General features: G+C 39.3%; 1 long non-coding RNA gene across 1 annotated transcript; it reads left to right on the top strand.

Moving 5' to 3' along the window:
• The first annotated feature begins 1371 nt into the window (after positions 1-1371).
• Positions 1372-22995, top strand: LOC122727771. The gene is made up of 3 exons (XR_006353198.1): positions 1372-1499; positions 22146-22218; positions 22891-22995. It is a non-coding gene; the product is annotated as an uncharacterized LOC122727771 (long non-coding RNA).
• Positions 22996-23323: the final 328 nt, after the last annotated feature.

The raw sequence follows: 23323 nt of genomic DNA, 5'->3' as shown, positions 1-23323 counted from the left end.
ATGAGGGTTAAGTGACTTGCCCAGGGTCACACAGCTAGTAAGTGTCAAGTGTCTAAGGCTGGATTTGAACTCAGGTCCTCTTGAATGCTGGGCTGGCACTTTATCCACTGTGCCACCTAGCTGCCCTGCATTTCTTTAATAAATAATGATTTAGAGCACTTTTTCGTAAGACTACAGATAGCTTTGACGTCTTCTTCTGAAAACTGCCTAATCATATCCAAATGACTATCTTTTTCATATCAACATTCTTCAGCTGATATATGCTTGAGGGTCATGGAATATTATTTTCATGGAATTTTATTTTAAAAAATAATTTTTTGATGCATTTTCACATTCATTTCTGTGCCCCGCCATATAGAATCTATCCTTGGAACAAAACAAAAACAAATGGACTCAGTGTCTGTAATAGATGGTGTATTTGACCTTCCACACCCAAAGTCCCCCACCTCTCTCTTATGGAAGGGAGGCATGTTCCATTATCTGTTCTTAGGATCAAGATTGATCACTATGATCAATTTATGTGCAATCATTTTTATTATACCTATGTTCTAGAAATGTTTGTTTTATTCCATAAATTAAAAATTAAATATTGTTTTAAAAAGATAATGTAATAAAATTTAAGAAAGATTGATCACAATTAATCTAAGTATAGGTTCCTTGGCATTGTTATTGTCCTATTAGAGATTATTCAGCTGGTTCTGCTCCCTTTTCTCTTTACCAGTACAGAAAATTCTTCCCATATTTCTTTGAATTCCTCATAATCCAGACTTCTTCTTATGTCATGATGCCTAGAGCATGAAAACTGTATAGTTCACCCTGCTAAAACATAAGCACCTTCCAGAGTTTCCAGGGCCTTTCTCCTCCACACACATATGCACTCATAGGCGGGCACTGCCCATTAAACCATCCAGTCCCTTTGGGCTGAGTGTCTCAGAAACATAATAAAGTGGCAGCTTTCACTGACCTAGAGGCTAAGTCTACACATGCACAACGAAGGAGAAAATCCAGGCAATTTCCCAGACAATGTAAGAAAGTAAAACCCCACAATTTGGCTCCAGTCATCAGAATACTTCACTTGAAAGTGCTTTTGCACCTGAATTTTCTAGAAAATAACCTCCATTTCATGTTAAATATAGCCCTTCCCCCCAAATTAAATTAAATTATAGCCATTTTCTCACAAGCACTGCAGTTATGCTTCTAATCAGCAATAGTTTGAAGTATTTCTCCTTCTTTTTTCCCTGATCAACAAGCAGGATGCAGGATTTATCCGCCTTCCCTTACAGCCTTTCATTGCTAAGTGTCCTCAGAGGGCTGGAGGGAAGCTTTGGCCTGCCCTCTGGCATGTTCTGAATTTTAAAACCACAAAAGACTCTGAAATGCCACCAAGAGCCTCCGCTCATTGGCTTCAGTGTGATTCAAATTCTGGGGCGCCAGGACTGTAACACAGGGGTTATCCTGATGAGACTTCACATGAGAGAATTACCTGAGGGCAAATCTGTGTGAGTATCAGATTCTTCTCAGACTGCCGGGCTAAAAATAGCATGGTCACTGGGGACGGTCTGTTAGCGTTGGCCCGGTGGGTCAGATAACAATACAGCCTCTCTCTCATTCTCCCCACCGCTGCTGACCCAGTCCATCTGCTCCTCCCCAACCAGATGGTACAGAAGAAGAGCGAGAGACTGGAGATATTTCAGCTTGATGCATCTGAATGTTCTTCAGTTTCACGAAACCCCAGAGAAATGACATTCCTGAGAAGTGTGGCTGTCCCAAGGCAGGCCTCCGCAACTGAAAAGAACGGGGAATGGCTTTCTTTGTGTGCTAGGGAAGGACATATTGTCTTCAGTCAATTCTCGCCACTCTTTGGGGGGAAAGAAGAATATCTCTTAATGTTTTTGTTGGAATCCTAATTAAGCTAATTATACCAGTGGCTATTTTCTCCCTGCAAAGAAAGGGAAGTGAAGGGAATGATCATTTATTAAACTCCTACTATATGCTAAACACTGGCATATAGTACTTTACAAATATCTCATTTGATCCTCATAACAGCCATAAGAGGTAGGGACCATTATTTTTCCCATATTATAGTTGAAGAAACAGGCAAGTGGATGTTAAGTGATTTGCCCAGAGTCATATTAGCTAGTAGATGTCTGAGGACAGATTTGAAAATAGATCTTCCTGATTGGAAGAAGCTGGTGCTCTATTCGCTGTAACACCCACCGGTCCTTATAATAGCAGGACAGCAACTTGTCCCAGGACCCTTTCTATCTGAACTTCATGGTAAAATATGGGAAGAATGAGATATTAATAGTTTTTTTTAAAAGATAGATATCACCATATCGAATTCTTGTGTAGCTCATAAACTCTGGGCTCACTTTCCTCATGTATATTACAAAAAGGAGGTTGGGTCTCCAGAGCAAGGGCGATGCCCCTTTTGGGGTTCTGGAGTGACTCTGAGGAATCAGGGCTGACTTTCTTTTTTCTTTCTTTCTTTCTTTCTCTTTTTTGCAGGGCTATGAAGGTTAAGTGACTTGTCCAGGATCACACAGCTAATAAGTGTCAAGTGTCTGAGGCTGGATTTGAACTCAGGTCCTCCTGAATCTAGGGCCAGTGCTTTATCTACTGTGCCACCTAGCTGCCCCCATAGGGCTGACTTTCCAATGCTATTTTTATGAACCTCATGTGGTTTGTTCCCACCCCATTTTTGTTGGCCAGTCATGCCTGACTCTTCATGATCCCATTTGGGGTTTTCTTGGTAGAGATACTGGTGTGGTGTGTCATTTCTTTCTCCAGCTCATTTGACAGATGAGGCAAACAAGGTTATGTGATTTGCTCAGGGTCATACAGTGTCTGTGGTTAGATTTGAACTCAAGAAGATGAGTCTTCCTAATGTGAACTCAGTTCTTCCTGACTCCAGGTCCAGAATTCTGTCCACTACACCACCTAGCTGCCTCTAGGTTTGTTCCTACCCCATACTGATTATGAGTTAGTATCTCCCCAATATTATTTAAGAAATGAAGTTCAGCTAATTTTTATAAAGGGATATTTGCTGAGAAAGTATAGCAAGGATTGAAATATAAGCACCTCCTAAACCAGGAATATGTTCTCTTATGTTTATATCTCTACCAGCACATAGCCCAGTGTTCTATACAATGTAGTTATTTAATAATTGTTGGTTGGTTGGGGACAGCTAGGTGACACAGTGGATAAAGCACCGGCCCTGGATTCAGGAGCACCAGAGTTCAAATCCGACCTCAAACACTTGACACTTACTAGCTGTGTGGCCCTGGGCAAATCACTTAACCCTCATTGCCCCACCCCCCAAAAAATAATTGTTGGTTGGTAATGATGGAGAAAAGTGAGACCTACAGAGCTATTTGTATTCACTCTGTTAAAAAGTATGAATTTTAGACTAAAAAGGACAAAACAAAAATGACTAATGGAGAAAGAGGGGGAAAGAGATGGCAGGAGGGAAGGAAAGGGAGAGAGAGGGAGAGAAGGAGAGAAGGAGGGAGAGTTTTAAATAATAAAAATTTATTGGAAGGGAGCTTAGAAATACCACAATTCAACCCTCATCCAGGCCATGAGTCCCAGCTAACTAACTAGCATAGTGGATAGAACACAGCTATTGGAGTCAGAAAGACCTGAATATGACTCCTGCCTGAGATCACACTCAGATCACACTAGCTGTGTGACCCTGGGTGAATTATTTCACTATTATGTGCCTCAGTTTCCTCAACTGTAAAATGCAGGGGTTGGACCCAGTGGCCTTTAAGGTACCTTCCAGCTCTAGATCTATGATCTTATAGATCCATCTATAGCAATCCTGTAAAGTATCAGCCAGTCTCAGTGAAACACTTTCTCAGGGCCAATAAAGTCATTACTTTGCTTCTGGAGGGAGATGTCCATTTTCAATTTCCAATACAACTATTAGTATTAATAAGTTTCTTTTATACTGTTCTGGAATCTTTCTCATTCACTATGTGTTTTGTTAATTTATCCTAATTCTTCCCTCTGGACAAACAGATTACAATCTAATTCATCTTCAATATGAAAATCCTTCAAATATTACAAGAAAGTAATCATATCATTCATTCATTCATTCATTCAAAATGCACTTATTAAACACTACTAGAATGCAGTGTAATTTATGCTTCTTGAGAAAAAGGACTGTTTTGGATTTATGTCTGTATTCCCCAGCTTCTAACACATTGTCTGAAAAAATAATTTTTATTGATTATAGATTGATTGGTTATGGAACAACTTGTTCTTAAGGGATTCATGCTGACTTTTAGTGATCACTTCCTTCCTTTCTAAGTACTTACAAATTGTCCTTTTAATAATGGGTTCTGGAATTTTATTATAAATTAGCATCAGGCTTGTCAGCCAATAGCTTGAAGATTCTATGTTTTATCTTTTAGAAAGTGGAAACGTGTCTCCAATCCTGAATACCTTTCCCATTCCTCTTAATTTTTTTAAAAAAGGTAATCTATAGTGATTCACAGTGGAACTTAACTGGTATGTTTCTCCCTAGTACTCTGGGATGTAATTCATCTAGGTATCATGTATTGAATTGAAATGAATTATGTGTTCTATTACCATCTCCTCATTTATCTTTGGTCTCAACATCCTGTTAACCATTTTTCCTTGTCTTTCTAGTTTGAAGATACTTGGAAGGGAAAATAGGAGCAAAATAGGAGTTGAGTTGTTCTGCCTTCTCTTTGTTGTTTGTATTTCATCTTTGCATCCACACCGAGCAATGGTCCTATGTCTTACCTAATTTTTCTCTTGTCCTCAGCATAGTTAAGTTGGTCCTTTTCATTATCTTCAACATTTGTCACAAGTTTCAGTTCAGACTAGGCTTTACTTTCCTGGCACTATTATCCCAGAACCACATTATCTCTTTTGTATTCACTGACAATGACCTGCTTACACCCCCTCCTCTTTTATCTCTTGTACACAACCTTTGGAAACCTGACTTGTTAGTCTGTGGTATTGCATAATATCAATAGAGGGATAGCCTTTCCTATCATCCTTCTGAAAAGTAGTGATACTCTTGAAATGGAACAAGCTATCTGAAATGTTGTATTACCTTTTCCATTCTGATATATATCTTCTTTTGTGTCTCACCTCAAAGAGAGATTGCTTTGTAATGGAACTAATTTGATTTACCCAATTGGCATAAATCAATCAACAAATCAACTATAGCTAGTAACTCGGCCAATCAGTGATATAGGAGAGAAATAATAATAATTAACTGACAAATGATATTGGGGAGAACATGCCTGACTGGGGGTTCAAGTCAGATACAATTAGAGGCATTGGGTTGTTTTTTTTACAAAGGGATATTTAATAAGAAGATATTGTAAGAACAGAAGTACAAATACATCCCCGTACAGCCAGACACATTCTCTCATCTACCACCTTCAGTCCCTGGGAACAGTGGGCTCAAACTTAAAATGGTTGCTATAAAATGTTTGTCCCACCAAATTCACTTCCAAATACAGCACAGCCAGTGGAAGGAGTCAGCCCTTTCTTGTAGGACTCAGCAACTCAGCTCCATTCAATCTCCTGATGGTCTAGGTACCCAGAGCCTTGGCTCAACAACAAGCATTTATTAAGACACAGCTGCATGCCAACCAGTGTATCAGACCCTGGGGTGCAAAGACAGAGTGAAACAATCCCTACTCTGAAGGAGCCTGAACTTGGTATCTCTATCAAGCATGATCAAATATTTTGTGATTTCCACCTGAATTTTAGAAGTAAGATTAATATGTGAGGATTTTGCCTAAGTCATAAATGACTCCTGCATGCATCTCCTTTCAGAGGAGCAGAATTTATTGAGGGAATTTTGAGGACAATTTGTTTGAAAAGAAAGCTACTTTGGGGAATGTGAAATAAACGTGCTTGACAATGTCTGGATACATGAACTAGGGAGAGCCTTCGTTTTGATTTCTTTATTTGTTTTAAGAGGATTCTGTTATGTTAAAACGCTGGGGACTGTGCAAATATTTGATGGTTGCTGAATGAGTTTGCTTCACTTTGTTCAATACCTGACTGAGAGGCAAAAAGGGGGTGGTGTGATGGGTGGTGAGTTTGTTGGGCCCAGTCATACCTGTGGGCAAGACCGAGGTCATAAAGGCAATTGATGACTGGTGTGAAGCCAGGGAGACTTCAGCAACAGATCAATAATTCTTAGAGTTATGCCAGCAAATTCAACTTCCAGCTTTCAGGTGGGTGTTAGGAGGCATACAACAATATGTGTGTTTGCAATGGCTTCACAAGTAGAAGGAATTAAGATTGAGGTCTCAGGTTTCTGTGCAAAAAGGTCCAGAAATGAAAGCGAAATGGACTTCTTGGAGAGGTGATAGACTCTTCCAGTGAAGGAGGTCTTTACACACAGCCTGAATTCCCTTTTAATCTAGTATGTGGTAGTGGAGATATGTGGTCCAGAATGAGTCCACTGTCCACTGAGTTCCCTTCCAATCCAGAGACTCTTTGAAGCTCTGCTAGCAACACTTCCCACCATTGTGTGTATTGGGATTTGGGACTGATGGGAGTTGATATAATCCAGACCTGGTGTAGATAACCTCAATGTGAAAACCATCCGGTAAATCATTTCCTCATCTAGAACTTATGCTCCTAGAGGGTTGCCTAGGATCACTGAGAGATTTACTGAAGTGTCCATCATTATACAACTGGTACATACCAAAGGTAGCATTTGAACCCAGGTCTTCCCAACTTCAAGATCAGCCCTTGATCTGTCTTACCATATTGACTCCCTTAATATTCCCTATCTAGGCCTGGGAAGGACCTCAGAAGCTATCCAGTCAAACACTCATTTGACAAATGAGGGTCCAAGTAAACCATATGATCATTAATTTAGTGCTAGAAGAAAACTCAGAGGTCATCTAGTCCCAGCACCCTATTTTCACAGATAAGAAACTGAGTCCCAAAAGTCCTGAAGGAACTTCATGTGGGAAACATATATGCTTCCCAGATACTAAACACGGAATGAGTTGGAGAATGGGGAGATCTTTTTCTTAAATTGGGTGCCCAGAGAATAGACCCCCATTTAGGGCTGACCCTTTCCATAGAAATAGCAATAGTTATGGTGGGTATGTGAGGATAGGAGAGAAAGTAGACTAAGACCATTCTTCTACCTGAAATTGAAACCCAAAGAAGCTGAAGTAGTCATCAAGTTTGAACAGGTAGAAAGCATTCTGGATTTGAAGTCGGGGGCTTGGGTTCCAATCCTAACTCTATGTGACCTTGGGGAGATTATTTAATTTCTCTGGGTATCAATTTCTCATTTGTAGAATGAGAGGGTTGGACTATAAGAACTATTGGATCCCTTCCAGTTCTACATCAATTGTCTTTCTGCTTTATGAGTAGGTAGCTAAGTATTACAGGGGATAGAGAAGAGACCTGGAGTCAGAAAGACCTGAGTTCAAATCTATCCTCAGAAATTTACTAGGTGGGTGGCCCTAGACATATCACTTAACCTGTCTGCCACAGTTTCTCCAACTGTAAAAATGGAGATAATAATAGGATCTGCATCCTAGAGTTGTTATGAAGATAGTAATATTTGTAAATTGCTTTGCAAACTTTAAGCACTATATAAATGCTAGTTATGAGAAGAAAGAGGATGTATACTCCCTTCTTGAGTTTTTAGGCAATATAGTATTGAACAGAAGGAAGAGTAAATGGCATGGTACCACCAAAAAGTTAAAAGGCTAAAACTAAAAGAGCTATCTTTAAAATTCTGAGACTAGATTGGAAGCTTGTTAAGTATGTGGTCCTGTTTCATTGATCTGTGTATCAGTCAATTTATAAGTATTTATCAACTGCCTACTATATATACTATGCAAGGGGCTGGAGAAAAAAGACAAAAAGAAAACTCCATGTCCTTAAGGAACATATGTTTATATCTTCTCTAGAAGTCAATAAAGTGGTTTGCACTTAGTTGTAGCTTAATAAATGTTTATCAATGAATAAATGAATAATGATCATTGTTTTATATTAATTAGATCAATTTTTGTTGTTCAGTAGTTTTTCAGTCATGTCTAACTCTCTGTGACCACATTTAGGGGTTTCTTGGCAAAGATAATGGGGTGGTTTGCCATTTCATTCTCCAGCTCATTTTACAGATGAGGAAACTGAGGCAAACAGGCTTAAGTGACTTGCCTGGGGTCACATAGCTATTAAGCATCTGAGACTAGATTTGAACTCAGATCTTCTTGTTTGCAGGCCCAATGCTCTAACCACTTCACCACCTAGCTTAGTGTAATGTAGTTGGAGGGGTATGCCTTCCAACAATATGATCAAACGATCAAACCCCTTCTATCACTACCCATCCAGTGTTATTCTCAATGACTTTCATCCACATCCTAACCTAAATTCACCAGAAGAATTCCAACCAATGTTAGTGGACATTTCTTGACTCCCCCTTAGTTCATCAATTACCCCTCATTCTTTCCATATACCCAGACTACTTTTCCCCCCAGGTACCATCCTTAGCACTGTACTCGACACCAGTTTTTTTTCATGGCACAGAATCATAAACTATTACAACTAGAAGGAATTGGGGATACTATCTAGTCCAATCCATATCTGTACAAGAATTCTCATACGACATAACCGAGGTGTAATTATCCTACATATGCTTGAAAACCTTTACTAAACAGGCCAGGGGGTAGAGTTGGGGAACCTAAATTCTCCTATTTGACTTTGGATAACTCTATTTATTAGAAGGTAACATGGAACCCAAGTATTGGTTCCAGAAGACTGTATTACTACTGAATTGCCCCCCACCCCCAGGCAGAAAATGTTTTCATAAGGTCACAAGCTGATATCTGAACTATATCATCTTCAAAGCATCAGCTTGATCAGAAGACAAACAACTGTCAAATAGCCTTCTTTGATTTATATTTTCTTTTTAGACTGGAGAAAGGAAGACTTAGGGGACATGACAACTGCATTCAGCAAATTGAAGGATTGTCATGTAGAAAGAGGATTTGATTTATTTCATGTAGCTGAAGAGGGTAGAAAAAAGAAGCATTGTGTCTAAGCTAAAAGTCAGATTTGGGCTCAGTATAAAGAAGCCTTTCCTGATCCTCCTTATTGCTAATGCTTTTCCTCTGAGATGAGCTCCAATTTATCCTGTATATATGCTATTTGTATATAATTGTTTGCATAGCTCCTCTACTATACTACAAAGGATTTTGACCTTCTCTGTATCCACAGGGTTTAACACAGTGCCTGGCACTTAATTGGTGCATAATAAATGCTTATTACTTGACTGATTTCGTTATAGTAAGAATATCATTGTTGGCCTCTCCAGTCAATGGATGTTGGACAAAGTTGGTAGCTTTAGAGTACCAACAATTAATGTTTATAATTAATCTAAAACCAAGTGATTCTTAGTATTCTTAAGAGATGGGCTTGAAATGTATCAAGAGTTTTACAGATGGAGAGCCTTAGTGTTGTTCTTATGGAGAGGTTTTTTTTTTTAAAGATTCAGAGTGAAACCTGTAGCCTATTGGGTAGAATCTCCATGGTGGATTTATGGAAAGATTCCCAAGAAAAAAAATGTACAAGATGAAAGAGCATGGATAAGTTATTATCTATACCATTTTGGAGAGACTATATGCATCAGTGTGATCAGAAAATCATTGAGGTATTGACATAGAAGTAAGACTGTTCTAAGAATTAGATATGTACAAAAATAGGATGGTTTATCTATTGAGAAATTGTATGACCAACTTTCAGGTCATGAGGTCCTGTGAGACAGGTCACAATCCTGTGAGAAAAATTCTACATGTAGTGTTCATCCCCATTTTAAAGATGAGGAAAGTGAGGCTGAGAGAGGTTAACTGAATTGCTATAACCACACACTTAGTAACTGTTAGAGGTAAGAATACAACCCAGGTCTCCTGACTCCATGATTGTCCTTCTCACTATATCAAGGGATTGAGGCTATAGGTAGGGGTCTAGATAGCATCAACAATCGCCTTCCATTCTGAGATTCAATGACTTCCCCTAAAAAGAACTTGAGGCAGGCTACACTCAACCAGTAGGCAATATCAACATTTAACTTACTTTTTGCATTGCTCTACATGGAAAAACTGGGGAGAAACTCCATTTTCACATGTTCTTTATTCTTGGACTTTATCGGTAGGATTGAAGTTCAGAGTACATTGTCTTATCGGTAGGACTGGTTAATTTGGAAAAGAATTATGCCAAGATGCAAACATTCATCCTTTTTGTCATTAATTTTTTTTGCACAACTTGCAAGTTTTCTTGTTTTTCCTGGTAAATAATAAACTTTCTAGAAATCTGCTATCTAAAGGACAGGGCTAAATAAATGTCACCGTGCCCTAAATCAATTCAGATCACCAGAATGTTGACTTTCTCACAGTGGGTTATGGAGAAAAAAAGGTTGGGGTAGCATTATAAAATGAGAGATCCACACCAAGAACATTAGCCAAATTTCACAAACTTAACTGGTCATTCGCAGAAAATATGAAGACTTTCTTGCATTTAAAACAGCTCATATTAGAGCATTTTAAAAAAACTCCTTTGCATTAGCTTCCATTTTTATGTTAATTTCAATTACAAATTTTCAATTTGGAAAAAGTTTATTTTTTTAAAAATTCATCCCTCTGGAAAGCAGAGATCTCTTTAATTTTGATGGAAAGGGCTATCCTGAGAAGGAGCAACTATGGTTTAGCAAGAGCATGATCAGGGCGGCTAGGTGGTGCAGTGGATAAAGCACCGGCCCTGGATTCAGGAGGACCTGAGTTCAAATCCGGTCTCAGACACTTGACACTTACTAGCTGTGTGACCCTAGGCAAGTCACTTAACCCCCATTGCCCCGCAAAAAAAAAAAAAAAAAAAAAACCCTAAAAAAACTAAACTAAACTAAGCAAGAGCATGATCTCATTGAGAATATTGGAACATGGATGTTAAATCTGTCAAAATGCATAGTCTTATTGGTTAAAATGATTGTATGGCCTTATTTATGTGAACTTATCCATATTCCAGTGTCTACTTATTAAACAAGAGCCCCCAAATTTCCTCAGCCAGGAAACATTAGACTTCCTTGCTAAGCAAAGAAATGAGTGTTGTCCAAGGAAACACTGATTTAGAGTACAAATCTATTTGCAAAACATTATAGGAGAAGACAGAAAATATATTAAGCACTTTTTCCTCTCAGCCCCATGAATAGTAACAGGGGATAAAATGTTTGCGTTGTTTGTCCTTTGATCTCAAAGAGGACCATGACATCAGGGTGATGTCATGACTTGCAGTGAATTGGAATTTAAGTGATGGGGGGATATGCAGTCACTGACCTCACTCTTTCCTCCAGAGCTATCTGAGTGCAGTGGCAAGATATATATATCAGGATGACTGGAGATGGCCCTAGCTGTTTAAGGCAATTGGGGTTAAGTGACTTACCCAGGATCACACAGCTAGTAAGTGTCAGAGGTGAAATTTGAACTCAGATTCTCCCAACTTCAGGACCAGTGCTTTCTCCACTATGCCACCTAGCTGTCCCAACAGGGGAGGAAATAAACTCATAAATAACATTAATGTGTGACTAATTGACTAAGACAAATCATACCAAAAGAAGACACAGTTGGAGCCAATAGGATAATAAACAGAAGTGAAAAGGGAATAGATATTTTAGTTTCTATTGCTATTCTCATCAGTGATGATAATGGAGTCATCATGTTTAAATTGAACACCCCAAGACCTGATAGACATTGAAGGAAGACTAGATAGTCCTAACGAAATCCCTGAAGAAAAAACTCATGCAGGAGGTGACAGACTTTTAAATACACTCAGAAATTGATTTTCAAGGTTTTTCAGAGGGGAAAATTTCCCCCAAATGGAAAAGATCAAGGATGGTATTATTGAAGAGCACTATTGACCTACCATATACTAAACCAAACAAAACCAGACATTCATTCTCTCTCTCTCTCTCTCTCTCTCTCTCTCTCTCTCTCTCTCTCTCTCTCTCTCTCTCACACACACACACACACACACACACACACACACACACACACACATCCCTCCTCAGAAAATCCCCTTTACTATTACTCAATTGCCAAATCTTGTCATTTCCTTTTTTACATCTCTGACATAAATCTCCTTCCCTCCATTCACATGGCTACCATCTTAGTTCATCACCTCTCATACTGACTATTGCAAGGATTTCCACAATGCCCTTTTTGCTGTGCCTCTTTCCACTTCAATGCAATCTTCCATAGAGCTCTCAAAGTGATTTTTACACTTAAGTGTAGCTGTGATCTTGCCACCTTTTCCCTCCCCCTTATGCAATAAACTCTAATGTTTCCTATTGCCTCTAGGGCACATATGTACTCATATACATACATACACATCTTGTTTGTATATACATACATGTGTGTATATGTATATGCATATGTACACACACATAAGATACATATAAAGTAGATGGAAAGGTCAAAAGCTCAGGGTCTCACAGACAATATGTGATACACCAATGGGAATGAAGAAGGGTCTGACGGATTATAAGGTCAGCTCTCTGGCCACTATGATGCTGCTGTCTCCACCATTAGATGGAAGGTAGGGAGTAGGTAGGTGGCTCCACAGCGCACAGAATGCCAGGCCTGAAATTGAGAATACTCATCTTCATTAGTTCAAATCTAGCTTCAGACACTTCCTAGCTGGATGCCCCTGGGCAAGTCACTATATTCCATTTACCTCAGTTTCCTCATCTGTTAAATGAGCTGGAGAAGGAAATGACAAACCACTCTAGGATCTTTGCCAAGAAAATCACAAATAGGGTCACGAAGAGTCAGATGTGACTGAAAAATAACTGAACAATGACGCAGATGGAAGATGGCCCTAGAGGGGAAATACACAGAGAGACAAGCACTTAGTAAATGTTTGGTAATTTATTGATATACCCATTTATTTATTTATTCATTCATTAATTCATTTATTTGTTTGTTTTTTGGTGAGGTAATTGGGGTTAAGTGACTTGCCTAGGGTCGCACAGCTGGTAAGTGTTAAGTATCTGAGGCCAGATTTGAACTCAGGTCCTCCTGACTCCAGGGCCGGTACTCTATCCACTGCACCACCTAGCTGTCCCAATATACCCATTTATTTTTCATTAAAATTGTTCAGGAGAATAGTCTAAGCATACTCCAAAGGCATCCTTGATGAAAATATTAGAAGAGGACAGGTTGATTCTAACAGATTCTATGTAGGACACTACATTCTCATATTATGTGACTACCACAGTTTTCTAAGACATATAGAGAATATGAGATCCCACTGTAGTTTTATGGTGGTTTTTAGTGGGGGAAAGCATTTGACTCAGTAGGACAAAACACAGTCTGCTCTAGCAAGATGCCTCTCATGTCTATGTGTGTGTGTGTGTGTATACACATATATATGAATCTCTATATACATATATACACACATATGTACTTATATGTGTACACACGTGTGTGTATATATGTATACGACTCAATGACTGATACAACCACAGAGATCATTTTACTCAATGAACCTCTGAGAAACCACATTAAGAAAGTCATAAAACAAGGAAACATGTTTCCAGAGGAATTTCCTAGGGTCATTGGAAAGTTACCTCTGCCAGGTTCGGATAGAAGAAGGATTCCTTATAGATGCCCATTTTTTGACCCTCAAGGTGTCCATTGCATCAGGGCCTGGAATTCTACAAGCACTCACCAGTGAAAGGAACATGGTATAATGGAACAGGTACTGAATTTGGAGTCACAGGAACCAAATTCAAATTCTGATTCTTTCACTGATTTTTTTTAGGTGACTTCAAGTGACCACTTAACTTCACTGGGTTTCAATTTTATCCATAAAACAACAGAGTTAAAGTAGAAATCCCTTCCAGGTCTAAATCTACAATCTTATAATCCTTGAGACCACTCGGAAGAGAGCAGCCCAATAATCCACTTAAAAATGCATATAGTTTGAGGGGGCGGCTAGGTGGCGCAGTGGATAAAGCACCGGCCCTGGATTCAGGAGGACCTGAGTTCAAATCCAGCCTCAGACACTTGACACTTACTAGCTGTGTGACCCTGGGCAAGTCACTTAACCCCCATTGCCCCGCAAAAAAAAAATGCATATAGTTTGAAGCGCACATAATTATTGGGATTTGTAGTTAGATGGGAAGCCCATTAAATCAGTCTATCATTGGAGGCAGCTAGGTGGTGCAGTGGATAAAGCACCAGACTTGGATTCAAGAGGACCTGAGTTCAAATCCAGCCTCAGACACTTGACATTTACTAGCTATGTGACCCTGGGCAAGTCGCTTAACCCTCATCGCCCCACCAAAAAGAAAAATCAATCTATCATTGCACATATCTTGGACAGACACAGCAGATCGACAAGAATTTGGACCTAGAATTAAAGCGGACAAGAACAACCAAGATCACATTTAGGGCGGCTAGGTGGTGCAGTGGATAGAATGCTGAGTTCAAATCCAGCCTCAGACACTACTTTGTGACCCTGGGCAAATCACTTAATGCTGTTTGCCTCAGTTTCCTCATCTGTAAAATGAACTGGAGAAGGAAATGGCAAACCACTCCAATATCTTTGCCAACCCCCCCCCAACAAAAACAACAACAAAAACCCAAATAGGGTCACAAAGAATCACAGTCACATAAGTCAAGAGATTTTACTCATTTAAACAAAAGGAAACAGGGTCACACTTCTGTGAGAGTTGCTCTAACTGAACAAAATCACTAAATCATAAATTTAGGGCTGGAAGGGGCTTTGGCTCTCATTTTTTATAGATGAAGAAATTGAGGTATAAAGCCATTATGTGACTGCTCATACAGCCAGTAAATTTATGAGGCAAGATTTGAACCCAGGTCTTCTTGAATTCTAGGCCACTGCTTAATCCACTTTGTCATGCTGCCATAGGACAGCAATAACCCATAACAAAGGATAAAAAGGAGGGCAAACCAATTCAGAAAAGTGAACCCACACTACCATTTTATGCAGAGTTCCACACCTGTAGTCCTCTCCCCCTATAAAAAAAGCAAGAGAAGGTGTCTTCTCCTATTTCTATTGAGGGCTAAAGCTTAGTCATTACAATTTCATAGACTTGTGTATGATTGCATCGAACAGGATGCTTTCAGTCTGCAGTAATGGAGAGAGTACCCACATAAGCAAGAAACCATATTTGTAATCAAATGTTCTTCTCTTTGCTTCTCTGCTACATTCTAAATCTTTAAGAGCAGGAAATACATCTGATTTTTACCTCTGTATCTCTCTTAGTTCACAGACCAGCACATAGAGTGCACTCAGTAAATGAGTTAAATTGAATTTTATTCACTAACACTTTAGTATGAATTAGTTTTTAGCAGTGGGGCAGTTAGAGTTGATAGTATAGTTGAGAATCCTGAAAGTAATTTGGCGTATTATATAGAAAGGACCACAAGGTACAAGAAATGCAAATGGAAAGAAATTTTAAAAACCCCACCACCAACTTGATGGTTTTTTTCTCCTGAAGCACATACCTATTTGTTAAAAAGGCATGACTTTTCTTTTAGAAATATTTTATGTATTTTTTCACCATTGTCACTTTAAGAGTACTCCCTCCATCCCAAAATTAGCCCCTTGATTTTTCAATTAGCATACCTATGCATGTGACTCATTTTATTTTTTCAATTTTTATTGAATTTTTTTACATTATGTTCATTTCTCAATAGATCCCTCTTTCTTCCCTCTTCCCAAAGAGGCACTCCTTACAACAAAGAACAAAAAAAGAATGAGAAAAAAAGTACTTCATCAAACAAATCAACACATCAAAACAGTCTGTCAGCTTAGTAAATGAAATCTCTCATAATGAATAAATATCTAAGAAAAAATCAACATATTTTACATATCTAAAGAGGTATTCCTTACTCCATACCAATTGCCACTGTCTATTGAAAATCAGAGGATATGTTTCAATGACAGTTATAGGTCTTAGATCTAGAATTAGAAGGGATCTTAGAGACCATCTAATCCAACACTGTCATCTTACAGGTGGGGAAACTGAGGCCTACAAATGATTTGGTCAATGTCACACGAGTATAAGTGACAGTGGTGGAATTTTAAACCAGGTCATGTGATTCCAAAGCCAGTATTATTTCCACTTTACAGCTGAAGAGAAAGAACAAGACTACCTCCATCTTGGAGGAACTCTGACAATTAGAACTCATCTAACAATTATGTTCTTATGAAATCACAAGGATGCTTATGAAGCAAAATGGTTTAGCGTGTAAAACCCAGATATCATGGTTTGAGAATGTCAACAAAAAACCACAAAATGTTACTATGTCCTTGACATTTCTCCACTATTGCTTAATCTGCTCTCCCTTTAAACTTAGAAAAATATAAAGTAATTCCATGTGGAATTGGAGCAATGCTCCCAGAAATCTGACCCTGTTTCCTTTTGTTTAAATGAGTAAAATCTCTTGACTTATGCGACTGTGATTCAGTTTTGTTTTTGTACAGTCCTCCAAATTCATGGTTGATTACTTCATTGGTCAGTGTTGAAGTCTCCAATAGGCCAATTGGACCAGTTACAAGTTTCAGATTGTCCCCTTTTTCAATTCACCCTACATAGTGTCAACTTGGACTGAGACCCATTCTTGCAACTGTCCTTTCTTAATCATCATCCATAATGGTAGGGCTAAAGGGTGAACTAGAAAAGCAAAGATATATTTTGTCTCCCACTCAATTTAAGTCCCAGTGATTAGGAGCAGCTAGACTTTCAACTAGATCTAGTCATACTTTCCATTAGTGAAAAGTGTTTTGGGTTTAGATCCAGTGGGCCGAATATGAATACTGCCTGTTTATTTAGGAATCAGTTTCTCATCTTTAACTTGAAGGGATGGGGCTATGAGGTGGTCTCCAGTTCGAAATCAATGACTCTGTGACTCCTGAAACCCTTTCATTTATATTCCAAGACCCTATAAACCTCTTCAAATATTTTCAGTTGATTAATCACCCCTAATCAAGTAATAGTCTCTTAGAGTTAGAAGAAATCTCAAAAGCTGTTGGCTGTAACCCCTATACCTTTCCCTTACTTAATTACTTCTCCCAATCCCAGGGAGGCAGGCCTAGTCATGCTTCTGCTCCAGAATCAAAAATACACCTGGTTAATTTTTAATGAAAGTAAATTTGGACTCATTGGGAATGGAATGGTGATGATCTGCTTTCAGGTGGATTGATAAGACTGATAAAAGTTCAGGAATTTGTTTTCTTCCCAATTATTGGCTAAATTTTATTGGTTTGTTCATTTCCACCTGAAATCTTCATAGCTTTCCAAGGAACCCTAGGCCAGAAATGAAATGGAACCAATTTTATTCACTTTTCTTGTTGCTGAATCCCTGGGAGCAAGTGACAGCTGAACAAAAAACACCCAAGTAAACACAAAGCCTGTTTAAATAATATTGGCTACTGGGGGCAGCTAGGTGGCACAGTGGATAAAGCATCAACCCTGGATTCAGGAGGATCCAAGTTCAAATCCAGCCTCAGACACATGACATTTACTAGCTGTGTGACCCTGGGCAAGTTACTTAACCCTCATTGCCCCGCAAAATAATAATAATAATAATAATAATAATAATAATAATAATAATATAGGCTTGCTATTTATAGAGTTTTGGAAGGATGGGACCATAACTCTGCAAATTCTGTGTGAATTTATTGCTTGATGGAATCAAATCTCCGGTCAGAGCATGTTACTTAAAATATTGTCCTATTCTATAAAATATTCCCTTTAATGTAAAGACTAAGCCTTCTCTCAAAGGAAATTCAATGCTTGTGAAATTCTGTGAGTTAGACACAGTGGAGAGATGGGGATTGGATAATAGCACAGCTAGTTGGATTCAGAAATTGTTGAAAAATGGAATCCCAAGGATGTTGATCTGTAAATTGATGACTAGTCTCATTGGACACTACTCCCCCTCCTACCCTCTTCATTCCAGCCAAACTGGTCTTCTCTCTGTTCCTTATGCATGCCACTCCATCTTCATCTGTATCTTTTCACCATCCATCCCATGTGCCTCCAAGAATCCCTCTCAAATTTGTAGCCATCTTCTTCATGAAGCCTTTGTTCATTCCCCCCAAAGCTAGTGCCTTCCTTCTCAAATTACCTTGTATTTAACTAATATTGAAATATTTATATTTATTCACTTTGTACTTATGCTGGGCATATTTATATATGTCCTTAATCCCCCTTAAAATGTAAGCTTCTTGAGAGTTGAGATCATTCCATTTTTTTGTACTTGTATACTGAATGTGTATCCTATGTCTGGCACATAATATGTACTTAATAAGTACTTCTTGATTAATTGATTGGAGGGAGACATTTACTTGACCACTCTCCCTTAGTCCTGTTTTGGTCAATATGGGATCACAGGTTGAAAACTGGACTGGACCTTGGAGGTCATCGACTCTAACTCTCACCTTATAGACAAGCAAACTGAACAACAAGGTTAAGTGACTTGCCTAGGATCACATAGCTAACAAATTTCTGAGTTCAACCAAGGTGACCCTGATTCAAGGCTCAAAGTCCAATGCACCATCTATTACATCATACTATCTCTCATAGCTATCGAAATTTGCTCCTATCTGCCAGGCATGTACCTCCAAGATGTCCTGCTTTCCCCATGTGCTTTCTTTTACAACCTGCACAGCATGAGCCCCCCAATCCCAGGTGAGAAAAGGGGAACCTCCCAGCCAATCCTAAACTTCTGTGTCATGGAAACGAAAATGGCAGACTAGATATTTTCTCCAATCCTGATGTCTCAAACGTCCCTAAAATAGACATTATGAACTAAAGATAAAGCAACTTCAGCTGTTTCCATGGTCTAAGATGCCAAGATTCTAAAACAAGGTTAAAAAAACAAGACGAAATCCAGGACTGATGCTCACTGATCCATAACTCATGTAACACTCCTCCTCCCTCCCCCACTATTGATATCAAAGCTGTACTAGCAGACCCAAGGACAAGACACAGGATTACATCAAAACCCACTCCTATATCATGGTCTTACCTCCCTCTTTCCAGCACTGTAGAGAGCTCTGCTACAGGCTCTGGAAGTTTTCTTGGACACCAACAGCCAGCTTGGTCATGGTCCTCCAGGAGCAAAAGTTCTGAACTTCTGGTAGCTCCATAAGGCTGACGCCACACCAGGCCAAAGAACCAATAAAAAAAAAAAAAAACATGTAACAGGTCACCAGGACAAGACACTATGCATGTGAGGGGGAGGGGGGAGGCTGTACAGTGCTCTGCCAAGCCTGAGAGAAGAACATAGCATTCAGCTGGGGCCAGTTCTGGCCACCCAAAAGTCAGTTGGGACAGTGACCCATGCAACTGAACCATGAATTGCCCAGTGTGGATGGAAGTTGAAATGTTTTGAGACCTAGTCCCCCAAGAAACACAATCGAAAGGTCAAGAGCCAGAAGTAAGGGATAGGGAAAATAATGGGGAAAACAAGACTGAAAAGTACAAAATGATCCCAGGAAGAAAAAAAATCACAAAAACCTTGAGCATACTCTCACATTTTTATCAAAGACTTGGGTGAAGGCATAAATGACTTGATTATCAATAACATGAAGCTCTAAATCACTATTGATTAGAAAAAGGCAAATTAAAACAACTCTGAGGTACCACCTCCCACCTCTCAGAAATAACAAATGCTGGAGGGGATGGGGAGAAATAGGTACACTAATGAATTGTTGGTGAAATACGGAACTGGTCCAAACCTTCAGGAAACCAATTTGAAACTATTCCCAAAGGGCTATATAACCGTGTATGCCCAGCCATACCACTACTAGGTCTGTATCCCAAAGAGATCAAAGAAAAAGGAAAAGGACCTGTATTTACAAAAATTGTTAAAGCAGCTCTTTTGTGGTGGCAAAGAATTGGAAATTGAGGAGATGTCCATCAATTGAGGAATGACTGAACAAGTTGTAGCCTATAATTGTGATGGAAAACTATTGCAGTATAAGAAATGATGAGGGGTGGTTTCAGAAAAAAATATGGAAAGACCTATATGAACTGATACAAAGTGAAGTTAGAAGAACTTGAGATCATTGTACACAATAACAGCAATGATGTAATGATAATCAACTGTGAAAGATTCTGCTAATCTGATCAGTACAATGATCCAAGAAAACCCCAAAGGACACATGATGAAAAAATGCTACACACCTCTTGAGAGAGAACTGATGAACTCTGAGTGTAGATGAATTGAAATTTTCTCACTTTATTTTTCTTGCTTTTTTGTGATATGGCTAATATGGAAATATATTTTGCATGATTCCACATGTATAATTGTTACATTGCTTGCCTTCTCAGTGGGTGGGGGAGAGGATGGGAGGGACAGAGAGATTTTGGACCTCAATTTCTTTCTTTTTTTTATGGGGCAATGGGGTTAAGTGACTTGCCCAGGGTCACACAGCCAATAAGTGTCAAGTGTCTGAGGCCAGATTTGAACTCAGGAACTCCTGAATCCAGGGCCGGTGCTTTATCCACTGCGCCACCTAGCCGCCCCTGGACCTCAATTTCAAAAGAAAGGAATGTTAAAAATAAATAATCTTTTTTGAAATGATATGAAGCAGAGTGGGACAATTAACATATAGGATGATAAAGTAAAGATACAGAAAAGCAAGCCAATTTAGCCATGCCAAAGATGATAGGAAAGGCAGTGATGCATAATTGAGTCCAAACCATTCGTTTTACAAATAAGGAAACTGAGGTTCAGAGAGGTGATGTTGCTCAGGGTCACACATATGGTGAAGGTCAGAAGTGGGATTGAAATCTGCTTTAACCCCTACGCCATGGCGTTTCGAAAGTGCAGAGCCAGCTGTTTAGGACACTGATATTACCTATATTGGGCTTCTAGGAGGCCCATAACCTGATCCAGATGTGAGAAGGTAACACATAAAAAATAGCTTTTCTACATCAGATCATTTGCCTTATAGAGGTCCAGTTTCAGCCTTGGTCTGATATAGACAGATATTGGGTAATTCATGCAACTTTAGGAATACTCCTACCTTCTTTCAGAGGTTCATTCTTCATGGTCTCCTGCACCATGGAAGTAGCAATGAGCAAAATGTCAGGTGGGATGGTCACATGGCAAGGGTGAGAGACAACCATCTGGCCATTCATTTTTTCCACTGATTTCTGAAAAATCAAGGAAGAGGAAGCAAGAAAAGTTTTGAACACTTGGAATGATGGACAACACAGACAAGAATCATGCAGGATGAGCAGGCATGGATGGATTAAGAATGATACCATTAGGGGTAATTAATGTCCACTCTGATGAGGTCATAGATGGATTGGAGTAATTCTGTATTCTAAGATGCTGCTAGGATCCTACCCAACGTACTGGAGTAGTCCAGACCAACTCCCAGAACCCATATCAACAGCAGCTATTTGCCAAGTTGGAGAAAAGCCAATTAAAAAGGAGAAAATGAAATCCCTGGAGCGTATAATAGGTTGGTAGAGACTGTACAACAGAAAGCATGGTTTATAAATCATGAAAAATTAAAAAAATTTTAAATTAAATTAGTTCTTTGGTTTGGGGAAAACAATAGTAATTTCACTCCAGTTATTCAATGACTTTCCCAGGATCACATAGCTAGTGTCCAAATCTGGATTTGAACTCAGGTCTTCCTGACTCCAGGCCAGGTGCTCTATCTACTGTCCCACCTAGCAGCTCACATATAGCTTAATGACACTCACTTCTATTGAGTTTGATACCACTTGTCTAGATGAGCGGTAGAGTCTTTTACAGCTCTGAATTTGTGATCCTATGATATACCTGCATAACCATGGGCAAGCCATTCAACCTCCATGGAGCTCAGTTTTCTTATCTATAAAATGAGCGGGTTGATCCAGATGGCCTCTGAGGGCACTTCTAATTCTTTGAACTTATCAAAAAGCTCTTTGAGCCATAAGCCTTAACTTAATATTTGACAATAGGTAATACGTGACAGGTAAATGGTACTAGGTACATCTGTATTATAATGCTGCCCTTTATTCTGATGATTCATTACTTCATTCAAAAAGAAGGTATGAGCATTTTGACAGGGGTTCTCTCATTTTCTAGGTAGCCAACTTGATACAAGAAGTCCATATGGAGAGAGAAATAGGACAGGACACAAGCACAGGCCAGCTCCTGAGTGAGTAATGGTACCCTGCTATCTTGTCATTAGAGATGGCTTTGAGTCTTTATCTGTCCATGAACTCTAATTAATGATCATTGAACTATACTGTCAGCCTCATTTAAATTTGAGTATTGCCGGTTGCTTCCTCCTTGGATGGACCAATAGCAATGGGGAAAGTCATTCATGCATACCATTGTCCTGGTGGCTCTGGGCCTATAGCATCCCAGTTTAATAGGGCATTCAGAGCTCATTAGCAAGGAAACACATCAGGAGTGACCGCTCCAGTGCCACACGTTGCAGCTAATAGCCCCGTGGAACAGAATCGTTTCTGTTTCTGCTCACTTGTTGTGAAATCCTTTCAATGTCAACAAGTAGTAATGCCGGCAGGAGCCCGCCATCCTGCCCAGCAGTTTTATCCGTTGCTCTCCTGAGCCAGACTTGTGTCTTCCTCCATTGTCTGACCCCACAAAGGGGCCTGAGCAATTACAAAGGCTTCACAGCCATTCATCATCAGCTCACGGATTCTGAGGGCCATGTTGCCCGCCAAAGCTTGGGCCATCCTGCGGGCAGAGCATGTGTGAATACCAAGGCAAGGCACGGGCGTATGCCACTGGCTTGGGGGTTGGGGGGTGGGGCTTCCACAACACAAAGTATTCTAAGAGATCTTTTCTGGCTCTTTCTTTCCAGGGAGGCAAGTAAGGAGCAGTGATGGACAAAGTCAGTACTGGGAAAAGATGTAAAGAAATGTAGAAGAAGGAAAATCATATGTGGGATGAATTATTTCATTATGGAAAAAGAAATATTCTGCAAAGAAAGGAAATAGGGGCAAAGATATGCACAAGGTACAGGGATGCAATCTTTGCTTTTTAAATGATTTTTTCTAATGAATGAAAATCTGCCTTCTCTCTCCCACTTTCCCCCTCCCCAATTAAAAAAGAAAAACAAAATCCTTGTAACAAATATCATAGCCAAGTAAAACAAATTCCCACTCTGGTTATGTCCAAAAGCATATACATCTCAATCTGTACTTTGTGTTTATCATTTCTCTCTTAGGAGGTGAATAGTATATTTCCTCATCAGTCCCTTGGATTGTATTTGGTCATTGCTGGTTAATCAGCAT

The sequence above is a fragment of the Dromiciops gliroides genome, chromosome 5 (assembly GCF_019393635.1).
Source record: "Dromiciops gliroides isolate mDroGli1 chromosome 5, mDroGli1.pri, whole genome shotgun sequence".
Lineage (NCBI taxonomy): Eukaryota > Metazoa > Chordata > Mammalia > Microbiotheria > Microbiotheriidae > Dromiciops > Dromiciops gliroides.
Note: the sequence above shows the minus strand (reverse complement) of the source record. Positions and strands in the feature narration are given on the sequence as shown.